A 9,299-nucleotide genomic window follows, 5' to 3' on the forward strand; every position below is an offset into this window, starting at 1 on the left:
TGGCGGCAGCTCGTGACCGTCAGGGTGTGGTTCGTTTTGGCAAACAGGTAAACTTAATCCGTGGTATGTCGGATCGTTCGAAATCATAGAAAGAATAGACAAAGTGGCCTACAAACTGAACCTACTAGCAGAACTCGGTGCAGTTCACCACGTTTTCCACGTGTCGAATCTGAAGAAGTGTCTGTCAGATGAGACCCTCATAGTTCCCTTGAAGGAGCTCACTATCGATGAACAGTTGCGATTCATCGAGGAACCAGTCGAAATCACAGACCGGGATGCTAAGGTCCTCAAGCACACCAGAATACCTCTTGTTCGAGTTCGTTGGAACTCTCGTCGTGGCCCAGAGTTCACCTGGGAACGCGAGGACCAAATGAAGCAAAAGTATCCCCAACTGTTCGGAAACAGTACAACCACTGCTGAGGCTGAAGCTACTGCGGAATTTCGGGACGAAATTCCAAACCAACAGGGGGAGGATGTGACACCCCAGGAAAACCATGCAACTTAACTAGCTTCCTCAGTGAGTACGTACCAAATTTCGGGACGAAATTTCTTTCAAGTTGGGGATAATGTGACAACTCGTATTTCAGACCCCTCTTTGTGTGCTTCGATGTAACTAGTATGAACTATACGTGACTAGTGGACGTGTTCGATTGTAATGTAATATTATGTATTATGTGCTACGTGATGATATGTGAATGTTATAAGTTTGGTTGCATAACACTTGTCCGGTCGCACAAGCCATTGGGCCGCACTTTATTCCTTTTCTCTCACACGCTTCTCGGCCCACTATCACTATGCTTGACTCGAGACCAAAAGGCAACCCAAAGATGGGTTCGGCCCACTCACCCATTACGCATACATGAAACCCTTAGGGAGGTTTAGTTTTCTCATATCTTGCAAAACTAGAACACACACAAAAACCCTAAGCTCTCCCTCTCCTCTTGGAAACCCGACGGCAGTCTCCTCCCCATCGAAGCCTACGGATCACGGCTTCCATCTTGATCTAGTTAATCACTTCACACTTTCGGTTAGTATTTTGCTATTGCTTGGTTATATGATCCTTGATGTTTTGATACCATGTGACAAACTAGGGTGCATGCTAGAAGATTCAGAACATGTGCTTGACTGTAATATTAATATGTGATATGATGTCAATAAGATGGTGTTTATGCAAATCGGTTTACATGTAAATGTAACTGATTGATCAAGAGTTTTAGTAGTTCATGATTCATGTTGATTTAAGGGTTTGCATGCGATCTGGTTGATAGATAAAATCGGCTATTATAATTCCATAATCGAAGTGTTTGCATAGGATTTACATATTGATAATCCAGGTTGAGTGTTTGATTATTGTTCATGGCTGGACTTAGGGTTCATACAAATTAAATTGATTGTTCTTGATTGGATGATGATTCAATGCTGTTAATCTGATTTGAAACTGCCAAAAACTGTTAGCAAATATTACGGATATTATTGAGCTGCAATTAAGGAAATCTGTTACACATCTAGTCTCGACACAGGTTGCGAGTCGAGAACCCACTGTCTCGACTCGAGACCACATCACACCAGCATCAACAACAAGGCTCGAGACCTTGATGGCGGGTCTTGTTGCGACTCGAGACCAGCCAGTCTCGACCAGTACATGCATGACCCAAAACCTTTAGTTGCGACTCGAGAACGTTGAGACTATAACTCGAGATCACTGTCTCGACTCGAGATCTCTAGTCCCGACTCGAAACCATCTAATCACACGTTCTGATTTGGTCTTGCACACTGTTACGAGCCCAACCATTTGGGCCGTATATTTGGACTTCGTTTGTTTACGTGACGGTACTGTTGAACTCGTAATGTGGTTGAACTGCCATGATTGTACGTGTATGCCATGATCAATACTTGTATGCAACTAGAGGGAATATGTGTAGAAAACATACGTGCATTACTTGAATACGAACCTAACTTGTATGGTTACCATGGAAGGACGTGGTTGACCACCAAATAGCTTGATTGACTTTTCTGTGTATCTGCCGAGCAAACCAAGGTGAGTTCACACTTCCAAGGCATGGGATCCCCAGTGGGTGGGGAATGGTATTGATGGAAGGGTATTGATGGTTAAGTTAGACTAGTACGTTCGCCACAACTAGACTACTTACCACTGTCCTCGGGTTGTGAAGGGCACTTACATAAAACCTACGTAAACTTATGCATGTTACTGTCCTCGGGTTGCGAAAGACACTTACGTAAAACCTACGTAAACTAATACTCACTACTGCCTCGGGTTGTGAAGAGCACTTACGTAAAACCTACGTAAACCCCCGCGTACCACTGTCCTCGGGTTAAGAAGGACACTTACGTAAAACCTATGTAAACCTCGTACGTACTACCGTTCTCAGGTTAAGAAGAACGCTTATGGTTACCCCTAGTCTAGTACATATACACATGGGAAGCCCCCACTAAATGAACATACAAATGACTTAGTTAATGACGCATGATGATGCAACGAACTTACTATTACGAACTTGCTTGCTGTGAACTCGCTCAACTAGTTGTTGACTCTCTGTTACATGCCTTGCAGGACAATAGGTACTCATGGAGCTTGCACGGGAGGCGCGATCGTTGTGGGAACATGGACTGTTGAGTTCCATGTTAAACATTTACACTTTATGAACTTATACTCATGTTTGGGATTTTCACAATTATGCTTCCGCTATACTTTAACTATGTTTGGTTTTGACCACCTTTTATATTGATGGGTTGAATTTTAATTAATACTTACAATGTTCAATATGATTGGTGGCTTGATCCTGGTCTTGTCACGCCTCCATGCGGTGGTACTCCGCGTGTGGATTTTGGGGGTGTGACAGATAATGCGGATTTGTACGAACACTCTAGCCTTAGACAGAAAACTCAGGATACATGCATTCACTCTTCCAGTTTGCACGTGTTCACATTATTTAGATCCAAACTTTGACGAGATTTTGAAAACTCAAAAGGGTTCAAAACCATATAACAGAGGGTTCAAAACCTAGTAATCAATCATCCAAGGATAGATGATTAATTTTCAAATCGGTTGTGTTCTCGTTGTGGTTATCACCTAAGGATAGGTGACGGTATTGTTTTAAAATCTAAACATAAGTAAACTTGTGTTAGGGTCCTAAAAAGTTATAGTCTAGGTCAAAGCATTGCTAATAACCTAATTCCCTATAACCATTGGCTCTGATACCAACTCTTCTGTCACACCCCGACCACGTTAAAACAACAAACCGTGGCGGAAACGTCGGGGAGTGTTGCAACAGAATTATTGTTCCACAACCATGGTAACCAAATGTTTCGTTTTATTGAATTATTAAGTAATGTATATTGTCTTTAAATCAAAACAACAAACTACATATTGTTTATAACTGTTTTTAAGTCACTAAGGCCTCGTCCAGGTCCTATGTGACACAAGCTTCCTAGCAAGCAACATCAAGTAATACCACCTGAAACATATGTAAAAATAAAGTCAACAAAGAAATGCTGGCGAGTACACAGGTTTTGTGAGGGTGTCAGATTCATGGCTCATTTATGTGTTGCAGTACCTTACTAGACTACAAAAGTCAAAAGTACAAACCTCGTTTTGAAAAGTGTATTGCAACATAATTAACCAACTCAAATCGAATTGGTTATAGTTAATAAAATCTCGTAGCCATGATTCTTAACCCAAAAACATTTGTTTTAGTAAAATAACTCGTAAACATCTCGTAAGAACTTGTTAATAAAACTCGTATGGCTTATATCGTTTTGAAACCCCGTTGTGTGACATCGTTTCAAATCGTTTCCCAAGTGAACTAAATAATGACACGCAATGTAATATGATAGAAGCACTTATATATAAGATGTACCAGCGGCGTATCTACCATGATTCTATCATTCTACACCCGTCCCATTATCTAATCACTACCCAAAACCAATCGTTTATCCAATCGTTTAATTCGTTTAAATCGTCTCAAATCGTTTAATTCGTCCCAAAATCGTATTCGTTTTAATAGTGAAACTACTTTTAGTCATCTCGTTAATAACATTCAAACCTTCGTGACTCGACTACCTCGTTTCTCGTATTAACAAACCACCAAAGGGTAAGTTAATAATCACAGATTCGGTCGTTACCTACATAACCCCCACACATAACCATGGGTGTAGTCTGATAACGGGATTTGTCAGATCCTATGGTACCATAACCTAATACTGGTTGGCTTGATCAGAGCTAATGAATGTCATTCGTTATGTAATTACAACCAACAAGTTTGTTCACATTATTGAAATCGTTATTAGTTTAGTATAAACCATCTTAATCGTTTTTGAAAACATCGTTTAAACCTCGAAATCATTTTTGTACATATGAATCACCCCAAAACAATTGAAAACAGTAAAATATGGGAACTATGTACTCACATTGAAGTGCAAAGTATCCTCAATCTAGAGAATTCAATAAGCTCAATCAAACCAAGGAAACTCAAGCAGCACCTAATAATCGAATCGCTAGTCAAACAAATCGACACCTAAATCGGAAGATCGGAGAGAATGAGGTCTTGTAAACCAAATGAGTGTAGGAACTCATGTGGTATGGTTTAACAAAGCCTACATTCTAAATTGAAACCTAACCTAAGTGCTTTCGACCCATTGCGACCCATTAAGGTAGCTTACGCTACTTTAACGCGTCGTGCGCGCAAACGCGCGTTCGAGACGTCTAACTAGTCCTATGATAAGTATTATATGCCTAAACATGTTTAAATAGGTTGTATAATCAGTTTAGGTGACAAAAGTTAGGTTACATATGCTTAAAGTCCAATTATGCACGAAAAGGGCATTTTGGTAATTTACCTAAGGCATATAATCTACCTATCATACAACTACTTAAACTCGGTGACCATAAGGTATAACCTCGGAAGGTTATTCCCTATGCAACTATGGTCACTAAACATGCTTGGTCGGATCCTAAAGATCGACCAAACGGGTCGAGTTCGAAAGTCTAAGCGGTGGTTTAGACCGCTTGACCTACGACTCTAAACAAGCACTAACTAAAAGTGACGAGCTAAACATGTCAAAGCGTGTTTAACCTACTGATTTGGTATCAAAACAAAGTGTTTTGATACCTAATAGTAGTTCCGTTGCAAAATGCGTGCTAAAACGCATTTTGACCGAAACTTTGACTCGTCACTACACCTAGTCAACATGGTAATCAGTGGGTATACTCACTAAGGACTATAACCAACGTGATTACGCTCACGTTGCGAAGTTCAAACGAACTTCTTGTTGACCATCTCGTGGTCAAAGCTGAAAGTCAAACTATATTTGACTTTCAAACTAAGAAAACAATAAAAAGAATGAAAGAATACTCACAATGGATCCTTGCTATCTTTTCTACAAGAAAACCAAGTTCCTAAATAGATTAGAAAGCTCCAAACACTTTGGGGAGCTCTCCAAATCAGATGAAGAAGAGAAGAGAAGGAAATGAGCAAATGAAATGGAAGAGAGCTTGGCTATTTATAGTTGTAGGAAGATCATAGGATCATTACACATGGATTGTGTAGCCTCCAAGCATTAATCTCAACCATACACTTGTTTGATGCAGGTTAGAAGCCTTGGGGAGGTGGTAACTTGCTCACCACACCAAGAAATTTGTGTTTTTGGCCCCTGAATTATGAAACAGCAGCTAAAAACAAGTTTCTGGTCACTGGCACTGTCACACGGCCCGCGTAAGGGACATGGGCAGGCTTACGCGCCCCGCCTGGCTGTCACACCCCGACCCGCAGCGGAAAGGTATCAGGGCATGATGATTGCCCATAGCTCATGACAACTAATTATTGTTTCAATATTTAAAGCATATCCATTTAAATAATCACATCACATGTAATAATCAAAATTGTTCATACATTGTTCAAAACAAACATATCAAGATTTCAATTTATTTTCCTAAGGCCCATGCTACGTGTCCATATCACTTGATCATCAACTTTGAAAACCTGCACCACGTTAGAAAAATATATTTTTGGGTCAACAAATAAGTTGGTGAATAATTTCCTCCGTTTTATAGAAAACAGTTTTATATTTATTTCTTTTTAAAAAAAAAATATTTTTAACATGCACCTCAAGGTTAGTGTGTAAATGGTCTCATATCATCAACATAGTAAACATATCCATAAATCCAAATTTACCAAACAAGAATACACCACCAATAACAACACAAACAACCAAAATAAATAGACTCCTGATAATAGCGTGCATTAGGCTCAAGCCCCGAGGAGCGAGTCTAATACTGTTGGCGATACTAGGCTACAACCCATGGCCGTGGGGAACCTAGTCAGCCGTGTGGATCCACTAGAATAATAGCATGCAATAGACTTGACATCACATAGCATATAGAATAATAGAATACGCATAAGACGTTCACATAATAACACTTGATCATAGCATGTTAAATAAATCAAAAAGTGTAACATGATGCACCCCAAAATTTGTAAAAGATTAAAAAGGGGAATGGAAGAAATTACTCACAGGTTGCGAAGAGTTAATCCACGAGATTCATCGCACGAGTACACGAGGAATAACAATTGACTAAATCACCCTAGAATAAATATAACGAAGATTCTAAATAACGAAAAATTTGAATGAATATATTAATTTTAGGAAATTGGGTTCTCCTGTTTGGGGACCTTAAATTATAGAAAATAATTATTTGACAAAACAACCAAACCAATATAATTATATATATATTTCTTTAATTATTTACCATGAGATATTCTTAGAATTATCAATTTAATAGGGTTTAATAGTTTTGTAAATGCCCATATTTAACAAATTTACTAAAAACATCTAATAATTTTTATATCGCAGGTTAAATGATTATCATATATTGTGATTAATTATATAAAGGAATTTACTTGTTTAATATTTCCAAAGCTTCTTTACTTAAATGATTATAAAAAAATTATGGAAGATTTATATAAAATTCCCACTACAATTATATAATCTATATAAATCAGTAAAAATATTTATAGAATTTATTTGTGAAATTCTAGTATTTTTAAATAATTAAAACATGTATAAATCCAAATTAAATCCATGAATTCCCAAAAATCAAGAAAAACTTATATAGAAAATTCACCCTAGTGTTGATATAATCTGAAATAACTAATAAAAATATTTATTGAATTTATTAGAGATTATCTTGTATTTTATTTGATTTATCTAATGATTAAAACATAAACAATTCACCAAAATTCCAATTGACATCTAAAAATCCCCAAAATTTACACACAATGTGATAATATGATATATAACAATAGTATGCTTTCAATTTCATCAAAACACATGTCTAAACCTAAAAGCCCCAAATCGTATGAACGAAGAACCCTAATTTCAACTAAAATTAATTCAAGATAAATTAGCCTTCTATCACAGAAATTAATAGAGGGCTTTTGTAGAGAATGAAAAATAAGGCACAATAGGCTTTGGAATTACCTGAAAAGGTTAAGAATTGAAGGAGATATCGTCTGCGCAAGTTACAAGCCCTAGAATGTTCTTCGATTAAATTCGCGATGTAGAGGTGATGAAATGGAGAAATTTCAGTGGGGTTTTACGTGGTTTGATCAGAGGATTGAAGTGTGTAAAGATGGTAGTCCGATTTTATGAAAAATGACAAAACCCAAATGCTCATCAAGAAACTTTAATGGTGATTCGAATTTGTTAATAATTAGATTAGTAAATGGAGTTTAAGGATCGATTAATGACAAATAATCAGTTTCTCCATGGATTTCAAGCGATTAGGATCACAAGGAATGTCAAACGTCGTGTTTTACGGGTTAGAAAGTAGGGTTTGGGGTTTGGTTCGCGCTGGGTAATTACACAGCGAAGAAGACAAGATCAGATCAGCACCTGATATATTTTAATATAAGGCGAAGGATCTTAATCACAAAAAAATGCATAATTCATCTGGTTTTGTGAAGTTGTTCACCTGGCAAGGGACGCGAGTTCGAATCCCACTGTCCGTCATCTTTTCTTTTATATCTTTTAATTCTATGTTCCAGGTTTTCAGTTGAGTATTAAAATCAAACGAGTGAAGGCCTTGTATATAATCCGCATTTGGTCTAGTGGTTATGGTGTCACCTATTTAAGCTTGTGGTGCTGGGTTCGAAACCCATCCCATGCATTTTTTTCCTTCTTTAATTATTTTAATAACTTCCCCACATTTACATTGTAACCCCTCATGTTCACTGACCTGCTAACTAAGTTCCTTTGCAACACTAACTTAGTTAGTGTGTTTCCCTCATAAAGTTAACTTAACAACTAACCTAGTTATCTAAGTTCTTGTAGATTTAAAATTTATACCATTACAAAAATAGCCCCTATACTTATACCCTCCATTAATTGACAAAGTTAATTCCGTTAATGTTTCCCTTATCCAACACTAACCGAACTAACTAAATCCTTAATACTTTTTAATGCTTTTAGTTCGGTTCCAAGCCAATGTGATACGTTACCTTTAATTGATAAATAAAATATTAAGATTATATAATCATTAAGATCTCGTTTCTTTTATTTGAAAAAAAAACCGATTTTGCAATCCGGGTATGATTTCAGTGATCCGTTTTTTACGGATGTTACAGTCTCCCCAACTTTTGGGAATTTCGTCCTGAAATTAGGAGGAAACTGCTTGTATAGGATGAAGTGTAGGGTCTTCCATAGACATAAACGATATCGATAGATTTAGTAATAGTGTTAGGAACTTGAATCTTTAAGATCAGATTGTTCCTTGGAAATATCAAGTAACAAGTGTTAAACACGAGTCCTAACGTTGTTGAGAATACGCTCAAACTATGCCATATCAAAAAGGTGTAGACTTATGAAGGCGGTAGCGTTCCTGACAAGGGTTATATACCCACTTAAGGAATCGCTTTCAAATGCCAAGGATGCATAAAATGAAGAGTGCTAACTGTTATGTACAAGATAGTCGGTTATAGGCTCTATGATCATTACAATCACGAAGCCCAAAAATTGGCGTATCAAGGATTTATTATAGCTGGAGAGAAAATCATGTCCCAAAGATGATTAGTAACACTGGAGAGTTCACAACTGAGTCATGATGTATACTCGTGATGCTAAACTGCAATCTGTATCAAGACTTGGGATCTTGATGTATTTCTCATAAAATGCGACAATTTGAGTTAGATTAGCGAAATCATAGAATTTGAATCTCCAGACACCAAACCAAACAACTAACTAAAACACTCATGATTAGTCTAACGCTGCTTTTGAAAATTTGA

The 9,299-nt window shown here is 37.4% G+C and overlaps 1 long non-coding RNA gene across 1 annotated transcript; it reads right to left on the reverse strand.

The window, feature by feature from the left end:
• Positions 1-5,953: 5,953 nt before the first annotated feature.
• LOC118484885 lies at positions 5,954-7,891 on the reverse strand. Its single transcript, XR_004874845.1, has 3 exons — positions 7,498-7,891; positions 6,532-6,601; positions 5,954-5,999 (listed from the first exon to the last, which is right to left on the reverse strand). It is a non-coding gene; the product is annotated as an uncharacterized LOC118484885 (long non-coding RNA).
• Between the last annotated feature and the right edge of the window lie 1,408 nt (positions 7,892-9,299).

This window comes from Helianthus annuus, chromosome 12, assembly GCF_002127325.2.
Source record: "Helianthus annuus cultivar XRQ/B chromosome 12, HanXRQr2.0-SUNRISE, whole genome shotgun sequence".
NCBI lineage: Eukaryota > Viridiplantae > Streptophyta > Magnoliopsida > Asterales > Asteraceae > Helianthus > Helianthus annuus.